Below are 22,520 nucleotides of genomic sequence, written 5' to 3'. Positions count from 1 at the left end.
AAGGCTTAGCATTTCTTGAAATTATAATATAAATATATGATCTCGCTTGACGTTATTTTGCATAATGAAAACTCAAGAAAGTTATTTATTTTCTTAGATTTATTTGACGTCAATGTATATAAATAACACCTAGGCTATTGAGTAAATTTTAAAAATTTTATCCCATGGAAAATACTCTAACGCCGAAGCTGTTACTTACAATTCTATATATGTTATCTATTTAATTAACAAAAACTTCATCGGGACATTGTTTCTATAGGTTTTATTTTTCAGTCTTTTACTGTGATTTTTAGAGGCATGGTATGCTTGAATTATCATAAATAATAACTCCGATTGACCTACGGGAAATTAAAATTACAAAAATATTGGAGAGTTATAATGTTTTCTTTCATTTTCAGTTAAATCTATTTTTTCCCGTAAAATAATTATGATATTTAAGTAATGACAATAACCAGAAACACTATGGTTTATTATTACTAATATAAATTTTACATTCCTTTATCAGGGTCAAAAGACATATTTTTATATGTTTTACTTATGTTTTTTTTTTCATCGCTGAGAAAAATACACATCTTTTATTATTTCACACCTTTAAAAAATACGTAATCAATGGACTTCAAATATTTTTCAACATGAGATTTGCACTTAAACTTGTAAATTATTTTGAGATTCAATCGTTAAAAATTTAGCCTCGTTTTTGAAAGTCCATAACAAGTCATTATTGCACATCAACTAGACTTGTTTTCATATTCAAACTCAACAAATGTCATAGCAAATCCTTATTTTAACTAAGTTAAGCCAAAATCTAAAATTTTTGCCGCGGTATGAAATAATGTTTTGGTTTGATATATTTGAACTTGTCCAGTTTATTCAAGTTTCAAGTGTATACAATATACATGTATATAAAAATTTGAACAATACAAACACCCGAGACAAATACATTTTTATAATCAGTCACAAGAACATTATGAGGGCAACACTGTAAGAATATATTAAATGTAACGTGTATTTGGGCGTATCAAATTAAAAAGAAAGAAAGAAAAAACAATTAAATCTGTCAAACGGTGTTTAAACATTGTTCTTAACGTTGTAAAATAAGCAATACAGTAAGAGATAGTAAACAAAATATGAATGTATTTTATGATTCTGGTGCAAGAATTATTATTTAACTTAAGTAAATTATCAATTAATAAAGGAACAATATATAAAGACAAAAGTGTGTTTCTTTGAAAAAGATGAATGTAAAACAAATGATATTCCTTTTGAAGGAAAGGCACACTGTCTTTCAACCGATTTTACTTGATAACCCTGTATCTATTTTGAAAACAACGATTGTCATAAATAAATGATACTAGTTTACAATAAAGGAAGGAGTTAACGATGATATATAGCCTTGTTAATATTCAACATGTAAATAATTTAAAAACACATCATTCATGTTATTATTGTACGTACATTTATTTAAGAATAATCTTTGCTCCGTCATTACAACACAAACATATTGTAAACATAGTAAATAGCTCATGATAGTTCATAGCTGAAGGTCAAATACCATAAAGTAAATTGGTCTACAGTGGAAGTTCTGTAAAACATTTAAAAATTACATGATAGTATTAAGTGTCTGACAACAAACCACGAAAGACATTTATGGAATTTTTGACAAGTCTGATATACACGATCCGATATAAAGTATATTTATATAGGATAAAAAATAAAATGTTCTAGAACAAAATATTATTATTCATCATACAAATGCTCATACTTAATGAATAAGAAATTTATCAATTTTCCCCTGTAATATTGTATAAAAATATCCAAATAATACATTGCTATTGTTTTTATCAATAATTGAAATACTTATGGAAAATGTGTCCATTGTAATTGAATAATTGTTTTCCTAAACGTTTGGTTAAGGAGAAAAACAGTTCAATGCTATATAGTCAATTATATTTGTGGCATATGCAAACATTACTGAACTTGTGTCATTTGATTTATATGTTGCATATTGAATAATTTCAAATGAAAAGAAATTTGAAAGGATATATCCATTTAGAGCGGAAATAAAAACAAATAGTTGAAGGCCTCATACCGGGTTTGATTCAGTCTGAGAGATAATGGAAAGTGCAACATTGTGCATGCCCTGTAACATCGACTTAACAATTATTCAATCCTTAACATTAAACCTATTAGAATTAATGACATGAATGAACCAAAAGGACCAGAAAAAAACACAAAATATCTAAATACTGAATATATTATACTCGAAACTAGTTTGAATTTGTTGTCTTCATGACAGTTGAAGTATGACCTGTTGGCTAAGATATCTGCCTCTGAGCCCAATGACCTACTTGGTCGCTGCCAATTCTTTCCATAGGAAACGAGTACTAGAAGGTTAAAAAAAGCGGACTTGAAAGCAATTTATAAAAGCTGCAAGATGGAATTTAAATAAATATAATTATACTAAGCTTATCAAAGTAAATAAAACTTAGTCTTATTACAGCAAATTTTTATAAGCTTTAAAAAAGTTTTGGTTGTTTAACTATTTACCTTTTCTCATATCAAATATGACTCTTTTTTGTTAATATATAAACCCAAACAAGAAAGATACTGTTATACACTGCTTCTTTTATTATTTGATATTATTCAAGTATATTTTGTTTTAAAAATGTATTTTGGTTAGGTTGATATTAATGGTATAAATGCATTGTTCAATATTGGTTTTCAGGAAAAAATAACGCATTTCATTGTCATATTTTGAGCTCTTTTATGTAATCTTCAGACATATTTTTTAATAAATTTCCTGATAGAGTTTTGAAAACATTTGAAAATAAAACCTATCGCGCTGCTTGTAACATAGTTTTGATAACAATAAGCTAAAAGATGAGTTATTCTTAAACGTTACAGTGTGCCATTACTAACAGATGGCAAAATTTTAAATGAATCACCCTTATCTATTATTGCATGTTTAGTTCTGCTTAAGAAGATGCTATGCGCCATGAAAGGAAATTTGCGTTGATGTTGTAACACACGTTGATGAACAGGCTCAATGAAAACAACACCTGCCAATTATCACGTGTTTGAGATTTCTTTTTTATCATTTTTATCATGATTTCTTTTTTATCAGTATATTTGCATAACATACTCTCTGTTTAACTGTATCGTCTATATAATGTCATTCATTTTTAAACAAATATACCAATTTTATCTTATAAGTATGGAACGGGCATACAGTATATGTTATCATTTTATCATCTTTATTTTACATTAACAATATGCTCTTCCTTTTTACTGATCATTAATGATTCTAAAAATATCGATAGTGATACAGATGTCTATTAGACAGTGTTAATAAAAGTAAAATAATAGACAAACATATTATTATTCATGTAACACATTATAAATCAAACAATACTTTATTATTTAGTCCATTTGGAATCATAGTATTTAATTTACGGATCCAAAAAGATTCTTTACATAACCAGTATAACCGGATTTATAAGCAAAAATGAAAAATCTGACAATGAACGCATATTTTCGGGTGATCCGAAATGGATCGCAACATGTGAAACTGGATTTACATTACAATTTCTTATATCAAATCTATGTTTATTCATTCTGCACGATACATTTTGATTAGTTTGACCTACGTATTGCTTATTACAACCTTTACATGTTATGAGGTAAATTACATTACGCGTAGTACAGTTAACATCATTGTGTAAATCAAAAGAACGACCTGTAATGCTGCTATTATACATGTATTGTGAACCAACAATTATATTGTTACATAAGTTTAAGTTGATAAGTTTATTTCAATATTCCATTGGACCAAATGGTCCATGAGGATAAACAGATACATAATACATGGCAAGACAGTGTAAAGCATATACAATGTATACAATGTGAACAATTACTTCGTAAACACTGGCCAGACAAACAATGTACGATCGAGTAAAGCACTTCTCATAAGATAATCTCGAATATTTTTAGGACGTCTATAAGCTAAAATAGGTTTAAACTTGGTATGTATATTTTTAACGCTTTCCTTATCAGACAAAAGTAATAGATCCCGATATTTATTTAAGATTTCACCAATATTAGGCAGAGATGTATTAAAACATACAGTAAAAGGTATCATTGAACTAGTACTTTTAACGACAGGACTAAGAGAATCATTTTGGCACATGCCTTGAATTCTAAAAAACGTTTTCTCAATAATAGATTTAGGATAATTTCTATCAGAAATATATCTATTCAACGTGTCTAGAGACTGCTTAATAGTGCCGTCATCGGAAATCATACTTCTATAACGTTTAGTTTGACTAAACGGGATACCACGTTTACATGATAAAGGATGAGAGGATACAAATGCATATTTGTAGGTTTGCAAAATATATCGGTAACAATTTTTCCTGTTACGTCTTTAGATACAAAAACATCAAGAAAAGATACCGAGCACTTATAAATATTGTAAGTGAATTTAATATTCGGATGGAAACTATTTAAGGAATCTATAAATAAGTATAGCATTTCCAAAGAATCATTCTAAATCATGAAAATTTCATCAAGGAAACGTAACCAGACATCAGAATTTACACAAGTAGAGTTAAGAAATTGCTCTTCTAGTCTACCTATGAATAATGAGGCATAAGAAGGTGCCATAAAGCTACCCATTGTCGTGCCCTTGGCTTGTAAACAACTCTGATCGTTAAAGTCTGTAAAACAATTTAACAATTTCCTTATATCATTAGCTTTGATATTATTTTTTCCGTTATATTTCTGTAAAATATGTACAAGATTCAATACCTTCATTATGTATAAATGAAGAAACATCAAGGGTAACTAGATAAGTGTCTTTGTTTAATTCAAGATTACGAGTCTTATTTATAAAGTCGGTGGTATCCTTGCTATAAGAAGGCAAACTTTGCATGTAAGGATTTAAAATAAAGTCTAGGTATTTCGCTATGTTCTCAGTACTGGAGCTACATGCTGAAACAATGGGACGACCAGGGTATCCAAGAGGAAGTTTCTCATCATATGTTTGATTCGTTTTCGGTAAAATGTAAAATTGAGGTGTACGTATAGTTGACGGGAACATGTCAAATTGTTAAGTAATGCTTACATTATTTTCTTGTATTTTATTGACACATTCTTCTATTTTTAATTTTGTCAAATTATGTTGTTCCTTTTCTACTTTTTTGTAATATCGCTCATCGTTCAATTGTCGATTCACTTCGTCAATGTAATTCGTTTTGTCCATTATAACGAATGTATTGGATTTGTCTGCCTTTTTGATTTGGGTCACGAGAGAGGTCTTTAAAAGACTGGAGTTGTTGCTTCAATATGTTAGGACGAAACCGTTTTTGTTTAGAAGGGTGTATAATTTCGTTACTTATAGCCTCGATATAAAGATCCAAATAAATGTCTCTCCCGCTAGGTGGGGTAAAGGTAGATGATGTTTTATTATAGAATTGCAAATTTTTATATACTTCTTTTAAGTTATCATCATCGTTTTCGTTGATATCATTTTTAAACAAATCGTTTTTGTTTTATTTGTTTTTTTTCAAAATATTTAGAAAAAATGATCATGATTGCTGAATTTGAAAAACGTAAGTGACGACTGTAAAAACAATATAAAGTCATTATAAGCAAAGAAAGCCTTAACATATATGTCTAAAATTCTTGGAATTTGAACTTTAAACAATATCAATGGCACATTGTAATCTAATTCAAGCCATTTCAAATTGAATTATGAAAGTCATGTTGACATTTGAGGAAACATAAGATTTTATATTTCAATTTGATGCATTCCCATGGTGTTTAAGCGAATTAAGAGTATTAACAAATATCAAAAAGAAAGAGTGGTATTTCCGTTACGCAGCCCTAAACGCCATTAAGCAACACAAAAGACAACCGGAAAAGCACCAAGCAAGGCACCGAACAAAAACGTGCAAAAGACGGAAACTACACAAAATAAGAACAACGACCAGCAACGGAAAGGTACCACGCTAAAAACGATGAAACCAAGAAGAGCATCGAACAAAAACAGGGTAGGACACAGGTTTGAGGACAATATTTCTTATTTAGTTTGTTCATACTGTTTGGTATGTCAGCCCATTATTTACAATCAAAGTATAAATTAATAAAGGTTAATTTTGAACATAGAAACTGCACATGTACACTTATGTTAGTGAGTGTTATGAATGCATAATTATTATGGCAATATACTTCATTGATTTCGGTTTTATTGTGTTCATTCAATTCAGCCATTGTACTCATAACATTGTCATTTAGAGGTTCTTTATAACCTTTGTAACTTTTAATATATAGACTAGTTGTGCCAGTTTGGACGCAAGTTTCATTTTATTTTAAAAAATGTCACACTGCGTTATTTACTTTAAATTTTCACATTTAATGTCACGTCGAATCGACTTCTAAGTGAAACTTCACTTACCTATAAATTAAGAAGTAATTTTAAAATTATTTCATTGATATACACATATTCTACACTATAGATATTAAACATTTTAAAACAATTTCCAAACACAGTTGCTTGCGGTATTTAAAGTTTATTGATTTGATAATGAAATCAAATGATGTTTTTAGTGTTCATTGACTCATCTTGTCTAAAATGCAAGTTTCGGTCAAACAATACTTAAACTTTTGTCACTAAACGTCAGTTCTAATAAATCAAACTTAGAGAAACTTGAAATACCGCAAGCAACTGTAATAAAAGACACAATACATAAAAAGGGACAAGGACAACATGCTTGCACACTCTCATAAAATAATTATAACTATGTTTAAAAAGCCTGTTTTCAAAATTTTAAGCTTGCAAATGTTTGGGATTTTGTATAAACATGACTCTTATGTACACAACAAATTAATATGTTACTTGTAGGGGTTACAGAAAATCATAATATTTCAAGTTACCCGATTTATCATTTCACATTGGTTTATGTTTGACCAAGCAAATGCGATATTCAATATTTGTAACAAGTAAGATAAGATATCTTTATTTCCTCCTAACAATATAGGACACAATACTGACCCCTGTTGTATGCATTGTTATTACAGACAACCTTTCAGATTTAGTATTCTTTACGTTTATCATTTGCTATCTTTTAGAAAGATAGTGACATTTTTAGACTTTTTTCAAAAAAAGAGATAAAGTGACTAAGGAGGTTGTGACCCTTCAAAGCGCAGCTGGAAAATTGATATTTAAAGATCGAAGTAAGGGTCTTTATATGGCAAAGAATGACAGCTTGACAAGAAGGGACCGGCAAGGTATAAATATTGTCGCTTATTTTGGTTGGTTCTTGCGACTAGTATAAATAAACGCATACGCAAGTAATCGCAAATTCTTTGCGTTTTTATAATCTAAGTGAATTGTATATGACTAATGTCATTTATTGGAATGTATATATTATCTACAATTGTAACTTTGTAATCTATTTTCAATTGTTTATTATATCCGCATTGGCGATGAACATTGTACATGTTAATGCCAAACAAATATTAAAGATATGAGTATGAAGATATAAAACCGAAATATCTAATAGAAACATTAAATAGAAAGAAAACAAGCTTATCTAATTATCTATTCATTACAAAGCAAAGACCTGTGAAGGGGTTTCAAAGTTTTGTTTCTTTATAAGCATTTTAATTTTCTATAATGTTAAGTCATATGACAATATTTTAACAAAATCATGTTTTTTTATGCTTAAACTGTCACATTTTTATAGATACCATACTGTTATTTTCATACAATTGTTAAACGGGGATAGGAAATTGGTTATTAAATTGGCAATATTTCTATTAAAGCATTTGAAAGATTAGACAATTAAAGAGATAAGCATATTAATATGATATTAATAATGTAGCAATTAATTTAATTAATAATATCATGTTTTGCATGTATTTCTTTATATGGGATTATAACTGATTGCATTTATAATAACGTGATTTCTTGATGCATGCATTGTAATAAATGTTATGACAATGGGTGTTAAGCCCAAGTCAGAAATAAAGTATATGTTTTCTGTTCTGTTATATTCTGTCTCAGAGGATTAAAAAAGATATTAAGAAATCTAAACAACAAAAAAAAAAACTTTTGAAATGATTGACGTTTGATTAATCCTTTTAAATACATTACTTTCTCATTCCACTTAACATCAAAGAAAATTAATTGCCCAGAAATAATTTACTTAATGTATCGATTATATAGCTTAGAGAATAATTGAAATGTTTAGAAGACTTGATAAAATGATAAAAAGATTCAATAAAAATGAGTAACAGTACCTGTTATTAGTCCATGGTGTTTTTAAATAAATTGTTGTTGAAATATTTCTTTAGCAATTGTTAAGACATAACAAAGTTGATTGATATCGAAAGAAAGAAATAAAAAACAAAATTTTGAATAACCATGTCGTTAGGACCTCATTTATTACATGAATTCATAGTCGTCCGTAGTTGCTGAGATTTTTATTGCCGCATTTTACACGTAAATTAGCATTTTTTAAAGCAATTGTTAGCCAGTTCAATCATATTTTCACCTAAGGTTATAAATAACAGATGCGAAAAATAACATACATGAGCGCCGAGAAGACCGTAAAGCGAGCTTGCTTTTTTCAGGTAGTAAATCATTATTGATGAGTAAAATCAAAAATAAAATTTATCATACTTTAAATTGTATTAATATTTCATCACCTCGTAAATCATTGAACGTCTACTTTTAATTCTACTAGAATCGAATACAGTTAATTAAAGCATAATGAAACGATTTAAATTAATTAATATATTTAAGTGGACATTTTACATTAATTATGAAATGTATACGTGAATACTTGATATCGTTTGATGATTTGTTTTTACTTAAATTCCGGCATATGATCATTAGTATATTCTTATAAGATTTGACATAGATGAATTCAATGACTTACATAAACATTTATGTACTTTTAATTATATTTTGAAGTAAATGTCACACAGGATTTTCATACTTTATTTCCGGACATTTTGATGGCATTAGTGGTAGTTGAACACTGAGAAGATAGGTCAGTGTGACTTTTCTGTACGAAATCTGCTGTGGTCATAGTATTATTTTTACAATAGGTTTATCTCTTAGATTTGGTTTGCTAAATTGCTAATCATGGTCATGCAACTACATAGTTAGGTGAAGAAGCAGGCGCTTGTTTTGGTTGAGTCTATTATGTTTTGTTTAGGGGGTTGAGTTGTCATACACAAATTTACAATTTATATGCATTTATTTTTTTCCAATGATTGTTATTATCTTAAATGCTTCTGGGATTGTTGTTTTATCAATTCATTTGTAAATAAGATTGTTATATGTCTATTAACGGAATAATTTTAATGAACACGAAATTAGTTCACACCTACATGTGTATTGGTAACGTGATGGTTTAAGCCAATGAAAACACGTCAATATTATTATACTCAGACAGAGAAAAAGTGTGCAAAGAGTAAATCGATAATCTTTATGTAGCCAGCAAACTTTGAATTGCAAGTATTTTTTCATATCTTTTCGGCAGGATAAACTGTCCGAGGATTCGTATCGTAAAATGGCTGCCATTTACAGTATCAAGTGATTATCCCAAGCACCACCGCGACTTAGCGCGGGAATTTTAATTATAGCTAACCTCGGCGCGTATACCTTTTTCATATTTTATTGTAATAAATATTTACAAACTGTGTCTTTCGTTTTTTTTTTATCAATATATAACCAATAATGATGTTAATATGAATAAATAATCTCAAATCTTTGACTATGATTAACAATGAAATTCTACCTTAAGTGTATTAAAAAGGTTTTTAATTCCCTGTAATTTTATTTTGTGATTATGCTTCAAAGCAGTCAATTGAGTGTGAATTTTCTTTTCATATTTTGATTTCCTTGAAATCATTTTTCTCATCTGAAGGCATGCAACTTTAATATGGTGATACATTAATTACATTCCATGAAAATATTTAAAGATATAAAATATCTCATGACATGTTTGTTCATTTAACATTACACCTTTAATTCAGCAAACATAAAGTCTTCACAAAAAGGTAGTATGCAATCGTACCTATATAACATACGAATGTATGTAATATTTTTCTTGTTTACTAATACATTTTGTACAAATCAAAGTTAACAGTAACTAAAGATGCGTATGCAATAGCGACCAAAACATTTTGCTATTGCAAAATATAATATCATTTAATCATGATCACGCTTAACACCTTAAATGGACTTGTACACTGGACAGAACCAGTTATATGTTTTACAGACAAAATATGTATTAGCCAAATAGCGGAAGTGCCGGCTGATCTTGGTCTGCACTGGTCTCATCGATAAAATTTGTTGGATCAGCAGGCGACTAAGGTTTAATTTTGCATTTATGTCTTGTACCAACTTCAGTATAGGTTGGGTGTCCTTCCGTGTTTTATATCAGGCACAAACGGGCATCTGAGTAGAAACGCCAACGATCCGTAAACAACATGAGAAGTTTCCTTGCACGAAATAATCCAAAGTTCCTGGCAGGATTCGAACCTACAATGGTGATGGGCAAGTGGTTTGAAGTCAACGATCTGAACTATTCGACCACGGACGCCCCTTCATCCCTCTGGTTGTCCTGTGTGACTTGCTTTTAATACTCATAGATTTGGTTTGTTCTTTTGATATGAAATCCTTATAAACAAAACAAAACAAAACGAAAGTGTTATAGAGGTCACTAATTAACCTATAATTATAAACTGTAACATATTGCCTAGTACAACTGCAACATAGGAAATATAGGAACCAACCAGTTGCTAAGTTACAACAAAAATTAGATTGGAATATATGTGACTTAAATTTTTGTACCGGTCAATTTACGATGTCTCGATACATGACATTTCAATGTTTCGTTAAATGTTAAAACTTATTAATGAATTAAAAGAGTTCTGTTATTATTGCTTCATTTGTAATTGTCACTAAATTTTCAGGTGCTGTAAAGCTTTAAAACAGATGTTTTATAAAAAAAATCCTAATTTAACAATGAAAAAAAAAACAAATGCGATTTTTTAAAACAACAAAACATTTAGAGAAAGGAAATAAATAAAGTACAAGTGACATCAAAACAATTCTACTTTGACCGTCACCGTGCTTTTCAATTATTCATAAGCGATAAATCTAACTAAGATGAATACTTCAGCTTTCAAAAATAAATTTATACTGATAAATTGATATTTAAGAACCTTTTTATTAGCAAGCCACACACGTACGTATTTTGAAATAATTATAGAAATGCGTTCTCTTTAAGCAAATTTGTATATGGATACAAAAATAAACATGTAATGTAAGGAAAATGTGTTTGTTTTTGTTGTAATTCAGCGACATAGTCACTACTGTTGAAGTTTATTTATTTCGGAACCGTTGTAAATATTGTATGGATCGATGCACTTCAAAAAAGGTAAGTCAAGTGTGCAAGAATAGTATAGTAATACTTATTGAGCAAAGCTTTTGTATTGAGACGCTGTAGTGTATAGTGTTAGACCGTTGTGCGGGTTCAAATCCCAGTATTTCCATTTTTTTTGATGATATATTGTTTTCAATGCACGGGTATTTCGTGTTTTTTGCCATGCATATAAATTACACACATCAGGTGTGTTACAATTCAGTTGAGAATTTGTGCTATACATGTCATAATGACGTGCAAAGAAAATCATCTGTTTTATTGCGAACACGCAAAAACGGTTATTGAAAGAGTTTTGAAGGTTCCATCTTACTATTCGTTACATGTATAAAGTCTTTCTGTCAGATTGTCTCTTTTTTACATTTTACTATTCTATGATGTTCACGAAAGTAATTTTGTGTTATTTATTCTTCAGGTATGCGAGTATGAGGAAAAGGTGCAAGATCTATCGATGGCATTGGAAGAGACGGCGATAAAGAGGGCCTTCAACTACACGGAGCAGCAGTTTCTACCCTGCAGTGTACAGACGTCGTGCCAACAAAGGAAAGAAGAAAGCAACACCTGGCAGTAAAAGGCTACTTTTGGATGATTTTGACCTATGTGTCATAAGACGTACAGTAAACGAAATTATTACCGTCCAGCACCGGCTTTCAACGACAAAGATAATACTAGCTGAGCTTCAACAAAAGATGGGATATGATGCTGGAGAAGCTCATTTGCGAGGGGTATTGAAGAAGTTGGGATTCAGATGGAAGCGATGTGAAAACAACAGAAGGCTGCTCATGGAAAGACAAGACGTGATTCTCTCCAGGATACGTTTCCTTCGCCAGATAAAGAAACTCCGAGATGATGATAGACCAATCGTGTATGTGGACGAGACTTTCGTGAATACGTCACACTCTACGAAGTAATGCTGGCAGTCGGACGAAATTACGGTGAATGTGCCGTTTAACAAAGGAGAGCGGCTGATTGTCGTTCATGCTGGGTATGTCTCTGGGTTCGTCTCTGGTGCCAAACTTATTTTTAAAGCAAATACATCAACAGGTGACTACCACGGGGAAATGAATGGGGAGATTTTTACCAAGTGGCTGAATGAGAAGCTAATTCCGAATCTTCCATTACACAGTGTCGTGGTGATGGACAACGCACCTTATCATACCATTTGCGATGACAAATGTCCGACGAAATCAAGTACAAAAAGTGTGATGACGTCATGGTTACAGCGCCATAACATACAATTCAGGCAAAACCCATATGGGATTTGAACTTAAGACCTTCCGCATGCAAAACAAGTACACAAACCACTACACTAACGGGCCAGATAATATTTAATGCAACTGTTTTCCTTGTACTTCATTTTCGTATTTGACTTTTTCCTGCCACCCCTATGTACTTTTGTATTTAGGATTTCCCATTCTCGATCATATTTGAATCGACAATAGAGGATCTAGATGACACAAACAGAACGCATGCTTTAATTTGTAGTGCTGTTTTCGAGCTGTTTGACCTTTCTGAGATTGATTAAAAATTTTTACAAAAATATCATAGATAATAAACACAGCAACAACAACAACAACAACAACAGCAGCAGAAGCAGCAGCAACAAAAACAACAACAACAAAATTCAACAACAACAACAAATTAACAACAACGACAACAATTAAAAAAAAACCAACAAACCAAGCGAAAATTTCCATCATAACAAACAAGAGCATGCCACGTGATATGATACGATAATTCATACGACATACACAGAAAAAAGACCTCTAAAGACCTATATGTTATAATCATTAAAGTAGCTCTCTTGTCATCTTCTTAAACATGTTTGACATGGTTTATATTCGTCAGTTCGGTGCCTTACTGGGTGCCTTTCGAGTGAATCTGTGTGGCTTAATTGATACCATGTAAGTGTTTTTTTGTTCTGCGGAGTTGCTTCCTGCACGAAACGTAATTTAGATTATGCGGCGGCTAATCTTATCAAGGTTTAAGGTACACATTTGCATTTGTTTATTGCATTTGTTTATAGTTGTCACCGCAAAACGGTACAGTAATTGCTTTTTTATGCTTAAATATATCTTGTTAGTACAGGTAATCCTACATGCTTTATCACTACTCTAAATTAGAATTTACATAATGCATCCTTTCCAATTAAATTATTGCACACATTCGTTAGAAATTGAACATTCTTAGTAGCATGTCGCAAATCATAATATTTGCTTGTATGGCATTAATAACATTCGTCAGGAATGTGTTGATTTTTTTTATCGAGAACAGGTTGAAAAGGCCTAATATCATACACATATTTCACCCATATAGCTATTACACTTTAATCATCTTAAATGGTTATATTCGAACAAAAGAACGGTGTTCAGTAGGCCACCGCACCCCCTAAAATCCTCCGGTAATTTATGCCGCTGTTGCAAATTGTAAGCTTTTCCATATAATAATTACATATTTTCTGTTTCATAATAATTTCGATTATTTATTACATGTTTTGAACGATACGTACTGTATCATTTAATTCATCAGTCATACATATTTTGTCATAAATATCTTAATCTCTGTTCATATATGATATAACAGAAACCTAGCATTCATGTACATTTATGTAACTTAAGATTTTTTCCGGTTGTTTTAGAAAGAAATTAAGGTTCGTGTATAAAAGCATAACAGATATAGTATAAATGCAAGAAAACAATGAGAACAAAGATCAAAAGGCAAGGCGACATTCACAGAACGCATCCACAGACACAACCCAGCCACACCAGCAGGGAACCGAGAAGGCACCGAACCAAAATTGCGAAAGGCCACAAGGGCGTTGAAAGGAGGTGAGGGTTATGTAATAACTGAAAATATCTGGAGGTTAATTAAAGTTGTTTGCGAAAATTAACAATTTGAAATAAAAGCAGTACCGGCAAACATATCATTCCTTAATCTCAGAATGATTATACATATAATGCCATTTGTTTAGGTATTTGTTACGAAGTACTGGATTAATACCGATAGAGCAAGTGTTAATATAAGAATACAGTAACAAATGTGGTATTTCAAACAATAAAGGAAAGGAAAAAAACCTTAAAGTCTAACTTATCAAAATATTAGCTGACAGATAAATTTGTTTATTTTCATGAGTTTTTCTGTTTAACATGATATAATGTTTATTAAAAACAAGTTATTACCTTGCTTACTCGGTCCTCATAGGTGTGAAAGAGATGGCGTAATACATGTATAAGTAACCCTCCTGCATTGATATAGATATACAAGTACTAGTTGAAATCGTATTTACTCTTATTTATTTACATCAAAAGCATCCCTTCAGTCAAGCTTAAACAGAAAAAAGTTGATTTTGAAATATATTACCATAAATAATAACGATATGTACATGTATGTCGTAAATGCATGTGAACAAAGTTTTTTTTTCTTTATTTTTTTTCTTCTTCTTAATTTCCATAACATAATTAAAACATCACGTAAGTCCACGTTAAACAGGAAACATTGAATTTTTTGTGGCTAAAACTAATAGTGAATCATTCTCGAGACTGTACGACTATTTGATCGATTTATAAAATTTGCATAAGTCCTCAGTGTATGGTGTTCTTATGGCTCTATGAGTGTTTTGAAACAATTTGTTTAATTTGTTATGGACTTATTATAGTAATTTATGTTTGCCATTAGGTAGATGGTGAATTCACCGGGATGGTTTTATACAAATTAAATTTCATTCATCAATCACAATATTACGATTACTAGTATATGCGTTCTTTTTTCGCTAAAAAATGTGAATTTTCGAAACTTGTTTAGTTGCAGTATTTTGTTCATTAGACGTAGTTTTTATCATATATTTTAATATCAGTAGATACCTCTAAAAACTACAATGTATTTAAATTATGTAAAATTATTATATAAGAAATAACTAAATAAGAAACGATATGATTGTCGTAAAAGCCAGTTTATTTTTAATTTCCATGACATGATAAAAACATCACGTAAGTTCCCGTTAAACAGGAAAAAAATGAATTAATTGTGGCTTAAAAGTTAACAGTATTTGATAGATTTGTAAAATATGCATAATACATTGATGTTTGGTGTTTTTATAGCTTCATCAGTGGTTTGAAATAACACGGACCTGTCAATAGTAATTTGTTTATGTTTGCCATAAGGTAGATAATAATTCACATGAATGGTTAAAAAAATAAATAAAAACAGAATCCCTAAAGAAAGCCCAAAACAACAAAACTGAAAATGTTGCAGGCTCGGTTTGATTGAGCCTTATCTTAATTAATCGGTACTGGAAAGTTCAAGTTACCGTCCGAGCTCCCTAGCACCGGCTTAAGCAGGATTCAACAGTTAAACATGAAATAGTGAAAGTTTGAATTTAGTAACATCCACAGAATACTTACTTATTTGAAGTCATCGATGACAATATTGCTGTCTATAATATGTGTGTTCTTTATTCAGAGGTTGTTCTCACTGAAAATATATGTATTTCCGAAACCACATTAAATTGTGTTTATTTTAGTTTAAAAAGTTTAACATTTCTATACAAGATAAATTAATAAATTATCCCTTAACCTGCTAAATTTCTTAAATAGAGTAGTCTATCTTATTATCTAGACAAAAGGAAAAATTTCAAAATATGTACTGACATAGTAGACCATGATTAGATAGCATGAGTGTGCCGACTGATCTTGGTTTTCAATGGTCGCATGGACCGCATGAGCCGCGCCATGACAAAACCAACATAATGGGTTTGCGACCAGCATGGACCAGCCTGCGCATCCGCGCAGTCTGATTAGGATCCATGCTGTTCGCTATCAGTTTCTCTACTTGTAATAGAGTTGATAAGCGAACAGCATGGATCCTGATGGCTGGTCTGGATCCATGCTGGTCGCAAACGCACTATGTTGGTTTTGTCGTGACGCGGCTCATATGGTGCCGTGCGTAAGCAAATGGTTATGCTTGTCGTTAAAGCAAGTGGATAAAGACAGCTTCTTACATGTATTCAATTTTCCTGATTTCCATGACATGATAAAATTTACAGTGTCATTTAATATTTGATTATGTCATGATAATTGAGTTCTTAGAAATAAAGACTTTAATATATATTTTTACATTTATGATTTGAATTTATTCTTCCTATCACGTGTTGAAATACGACTGTATATGTATGGCTTCATATTTGCAAGTTTCCTCAGTGCTGTTACTTTTTTACAACACTAAATGCATTAAAATATAAATGCATTAAACAAAATCACAAAATAACTTAAATACGTGTCGAAGTATTGCCTTTTGTTTCGCACTTCTTTCGATTTATTCGCACGAGAAAACATGAAAAAAGTAATGAATTGCAAGTATGATTGATTCTAGTATACAGCTTACAACAATGAAATGCAAATAACTGTAACAAAGTTACCTGCACATCAACACATAAAAATTAGCGACAATCACTAAATTTTTTCTCATGTATGATCAACAAAACAAAACAATGTCAGTGACATAAATTCTCTGTGGTTATGATTTAGAAAACTTATAAAAAATAATCATGAATAATAAAATATCAAAACGTATTCGATTAAAATAAAAATTTACTGTATATTATTTGCAATATATATGAAAATATTCTTATTTTATAATCTTATATTTTTAATTAGTTTATTTTGTTTAACCTTTCAGCATGACCATCAAACAAAGGTGAGGTATACACAATGTGAAAGGAAATATACAATTATCATGTTGCTTTATTTTACTATTTAGCGAGTTGATTTTTCTGACAGAATTCATCCTCCACATCTATGCATACATGATACGCCAAACACTTTTGAAATATTGTCTAATTAAAGTAGATATAAACATAGATATTACATATATAAGGGGACATTACTTGTCAACCAAACAACCGCAATATACATACACGGTTACAAGTTACTGCTTTTCTTTCAATGTTCTAGCTTTATTCAAAGAAGGTTAACCTGTTAAAGTTAATAAATAATAAATGTTGAAAATCTGATATCTATGGAGAAAGTCGGTTATTAACATCCTTAAACATTTATATTAATGTAACTTTCTTAATGCTTGTTTTAAATGGTTCTTTTTATATAAAAAATAGAATTTTAGGATGCACAAACATATTAAGTAGAAGACTTCATTTGGATGTTAAACAGAACATTACTTAAAGGAAATAAGTAAAGCAATTATGTATTTGATGGGGGCAATTATTTACACGGTTCCGAGTAAGTATTTTTTCCAAGCATCCTTTCTAATTCAACCAGGGTTTTAATATCATTTAAAATTCTATTTCTGTATAAGATAATATACGAGTAAGTAAAACTTGTATTTTGTAGAGAATGCTGTTTATTGATATTCTATAGACTAAGTTTGCAAATGCTAATTTTTACCTTTATCACGCTAGAGTTATGGTCATCTTCATTAGATTTCTCAATCTCTTTATTCAGAACAAAACCATTAATCCATTTTTTAAGGAAAATGTCAATATATGCTAGGACTGAAAAGCGAAAAGTGCAGACCATAATCAGACGGATCGTATGTTCCAGCTGAATCAGTCGAATCATTTTTTACAAGAAGACAAAGAATTTAATTTCTTTCATAAAATAATGATAGATTTTGCTACAAGCTATTATAACCAAGATTAAAAAACAGATTCTGTTTGCATCTGATGGACCTCGTTAGTAGTTTTTATAATAAGTAGGGGACTAGAAGACTGTAACGATTTTCTAAGTCTTAGGTACTGTGTCTTCTTGCTTAGCTCCATTAAACATCTTGTGAAAAAATCAAATGGCTAACTTTTTAAAGGGTTCATACTGCAAGAAAACCCATGGTGATAGCCTCACGACATACATTAAAACTAAAACAATCAACAGTGATAGGCTTTTAGATGGTCCTTATCGCAAGAAAACCAACGGTGATAGCCTCATGGAATGCAAAAAAGATCACACAACCCACGGTGATAGGGCTTTCTAAGGTTTCTTGTCGCAAGAAAACCAACGGTGATAGCCTCATGGAATGCAAAAAAGATCACACAACCCACGGTGATAGGGCTTTCTAAGGTTTCTTATCGCAAGAAAACCAACGGTGATAGCCTCATGGAATGCAAAAAAGATCACACAACCCACGGTGGTAGGCCTTTTTAGAGGGTTCTTATCGCAATAGCACCCATACATTATCATTTGAATGCATTTTTCAGTGAGCATTCATTGTACCTTATGTATTCATAACTTTTATAAGTGTATAGTTTTTCAGATAATCTTTCCTTATTTTTTTTAATACTTTAAGTAACCGGTTCAATTTACCAAGAGTAGCGGCATTGGTACTCTTTCCAACCAGACGTCTTCGTATTTTGTTTCTTCCCTTGTTATATGTATTGAACTTGTATTAAAATCTTAGGTTTGTACCCTTTCCCCCTTCCCCGTCTCCTCTCTCGATTAATGTAACACGTATTGTTTGTTATATTTTGAGGGGGCATACTGTTTTTGGTTAATACGTATTTGTGTATTTGTTTAGTATTGCATGAGAATGGATTGATTTTCCTGTCGATCTCTACTTTACTATTTTATTAGTTTGAATGAACAAGATTCATATTAACTGAACCGGTGATTCATAAATATATTTTTGTTCATAGTTAATGTTTTTTTTTTAGATTTTTATCTCATTGGAATGTTAACTGTTTTTGGCATGAACTATTAAAATACAAAATCCATGAGAAAAGGCAATACTGTTTTTTTTTGAAAATGTAAATGTAAAGGCAAATTTTGCACCGAATGATTTAACTGACTGTTTTTACATGACCTCGTGACTTTTTCATTCTTTTTACTTGTGCGAGTGTATTAGGATAGGGTGGGCTTTGGGTTGGGATGGAATTGTGAAATGGGGGCAACTATACAGTCTACCCAGATTGCGATATATTGCAAAACGGTCAACATGCACTGCTTACACTGATTATTATGAAAGACATATTAACACTAAAAGCTGCTGTTTATTTTCTAAATGTTAAAGACTCTATAAATTTTTAATAACACTTTTAATTTACATACGTATGAAAGGTTAACTTTTATAACACTATTTAGGTCTATATCAAGCAATAATAATAAAAGTGTTCGTACATTTACAGGGTAACAGTGCGTGAAATATAAGCGATCGTATTTTTAATCAAACTTCCGTCCGAAGCCTGCATCACAATATTCGGTATAACGGTTCATTGTTAAGCCAAAAATATGATGTTTGAATGTCAAATATTTGATGGTCTATAACATATGACATGCATATTTATCGAAAGGAATTAAAATCTATTTCTAATAAATAAGTTTTCATAAATGAGCATTTTAGACTTATATTCTCATAGACAAGACTGATTTTGAGAATTTGCTCCCTATGAGATGCTAGGGGTATTTTGTAGTACAAGTGGTATCTTGGTGTATTTTACCTATTTAAGGTATGCTGAATCCGATAATCTTGACTATTGAAATGGCCATTTAAAATGATCACTAAAATGGCCGCCAAATTTCTTTATTATAAATGGATGATATATCAAATAAAACTTTTAAGGAAAGAAAAAGCCTGAAATTTGTCACAAAGCATGTTTAAATAAAAACAAATTAGACACCAAAACAGAATAAAAAAAACCCAAAACAATCCAATATTTTTCTATTGGCCAATATAATAATAATACAAGTAATATTAAAGATAATACTGAAAATTTTAAGGCATTTACGCAGCGAACTACACTCTTTCCTGCCCTATCTGCTAGATATAGAGCTTTCATGTATTTTATATGGCAGTCTATGCAAGCATATAGAGTGGCTTCTCAGATGCCTACTTATATTTGCACAGCGTGGGTTAAAATGAGGAGGTAAAAATGGGTGCATGCAAAATATACATTAATCAAAAGCACCTTTCTCTGAGTACTCTTGGGTTTTGGTGTTCATTTTTCTGTTATCGGTCGTCGCCTACGTTATTCTGTTATCGGTTCTCGTCGCATTTCTCTGCTGTCAGTTCTTCTGTTATTGGTCGTCGTCTCCGTTCTTCTGTTATTAGTTCTCATTGCAGTTCGCTTGTCGTGATCTTCGTTCTCCTGTAATCGGTCCTGGTCTCAGTTCTTTTGTTGTTAGATGTTCTGTTATCGGTTCTCGTCTCTGTTCTTCTCCGTTCTTCTGTCATCCGTTCTGTAATCAGTCCTGACCTCTGTTTTCTTGTTGTCATTTCTTCTGTCATCGGTTCCCGTCTCTGTTATCGATCCCCGTCTTCATTCTTCTGTCATCAGTCCTCGTCTATATTATTCTGTTATTGGTCCTCGTCTCTATTTTTATGTTATCAATCCTCATCTCCGTTGTCTTGTTGTCAGTGCTTCGGTTATCGGTTCCTGTCCTGTTCCTGTCCTGTTCTGTTATAATTACTCGTCTTCGTTCTTCTCCGTTCTTCTGTCATCGGTTCTCGTCTCTTTTCTTCTGTAATCAGTCCTGGTCTCCGTTTTCTTGTTGTTAATTCTTCTGTCATCGGTTCTCGTCTCTGTTATCGAGACCCGTCTACATTTTTCTGTCATCAGTCCTCGTCTATGTTATTTTGTTAACGGTCATCGTCTATATTTCTGTTATCAATCCTCATCTCCGTTGTCTTGTTGTCAGTTCTTCTGTTATCGGTCCCTATCCCTGTTTTTCTGTTATCGGTCGATGTCTCTGTTCGCTTGTTGTCAGTTCTTATGTTATCGGTTCTCGTCGCAATTGTCTGCTGTCAGTTCTTCTGTTATTAGTCGTGACTTTCATTCTTCTGTTATTGGTCCTTGTCGCAGTTCTTTTTGTTGTTAGATGTTCTGTTATCGGTTCTCGTCTCTGTTTTTCTGATATCGGTCGTCGTCTTCGTTTTTCTGTTATCGCTTCTCGTCTTCGTTCTTCTCCGTTCTTCTTTCATCGGTTCCCATGTCTCTGTTATTGATCCCCGTCTCCATTCTTCTGTCATCAGTCCTCGTCTATGTTATTCTGTTATCGTTCCTTGTCTCCGTTGTCTGGTTGTCAGTTCTTCTGTTATCGGTCCCTGTCTCTGTTTTTTCTGTTATCGGTCGACGTCTCTGTTCGCTTGTTGACAGATCTTTTTTATTGGTCCCTGCCTCCGTTCTTCTTTCTGTTATCGGTCGTTGTCTTCGGTCTTGTACTTTCGGTACTTGTTTCCTGTTTCGTTAAGGTCTTCTCTTGTTTCTATCGTTGCCGTCATTCTGTGTCTATGTCCTTGTTTTGTCAGTCTTGTAGTCATTTGTTCGTTGAAGTGGAGTAGCGGGGGATCGAACTCACGATCCCTTGATTTGTAGGCAGACAGTGTTACCACTGCACCACAGCGCCCGCTCTGAATAATAACCATTTTTGAAAATCCTTTATACATTAAATACTATTCCAATGGCTAACAAAGGGTGTAATACAATTATATTTTAACACCTCTGCTATGTAGTCAACCCACGTGACTTTTATATATGGTCAAAGAAAATATTACTCCATTTTTTACAAGTAATATTTTTATAGAAAAGTTTGCTGTTATTTTCAGATATCCTGGAAATTTATTGGAGGGTACCCGGAATGATGTGATAATCTTCTTGTAAAATTTTCTCAAAACCCAGACTGAATTCCAAATTTTCTGAGAGCGTAGGACTGTATATCAGTCCTGTTTATCATAACAGTTTACAATTTTTTTTTCTCTCACATGGCACCAGTAATTATTGGTCTTTTGAAGCGGACTCGAAAGTTAATAATATCAGTCGCAGAAGATAGTTTCACAATCGAGCTTTGATAAATATGTTTAAAGTAATAGTGATTTAAAAGATATTCTCTCAATTTCGACAACTGTTAACTTTTAGAGTATGGCCTAGACAAAAAGTACACACTTTTTAAAGACTCTATTAAACATAAAACCGTATTTTAAAATGGATGGTCATTTGATTTCAAGATATATTTGAGACCAGATCACATATTTTCATGGACGGCTCTTGATTATTAATACAATATAACAATAAGTTTTCCTTTAATCAGATATTATCCCCGATAAAACAGTTCATTTTATGTAAAA

Source organism: Ruditapes philippinarum, unplaced genomic scaffold (assembly GCF_026571515.1).
Source record: "Ruditapes philippinarum isolate M1 unplaced genomic scaffold, ASM2657151v2 ctg3624_1_1_1_1, whole genome shotgun sequence".
Classification (NCBI taxonomy): domain Eukaryota; kingdom Metazoa; phylum Mollusca; class Bivalvia; order Venerida; family Veneridae; genus Ruditapes; species Ruditapes philippinarum.
This window is presented reverse-complemented; position numbering follows the sequence as displayed.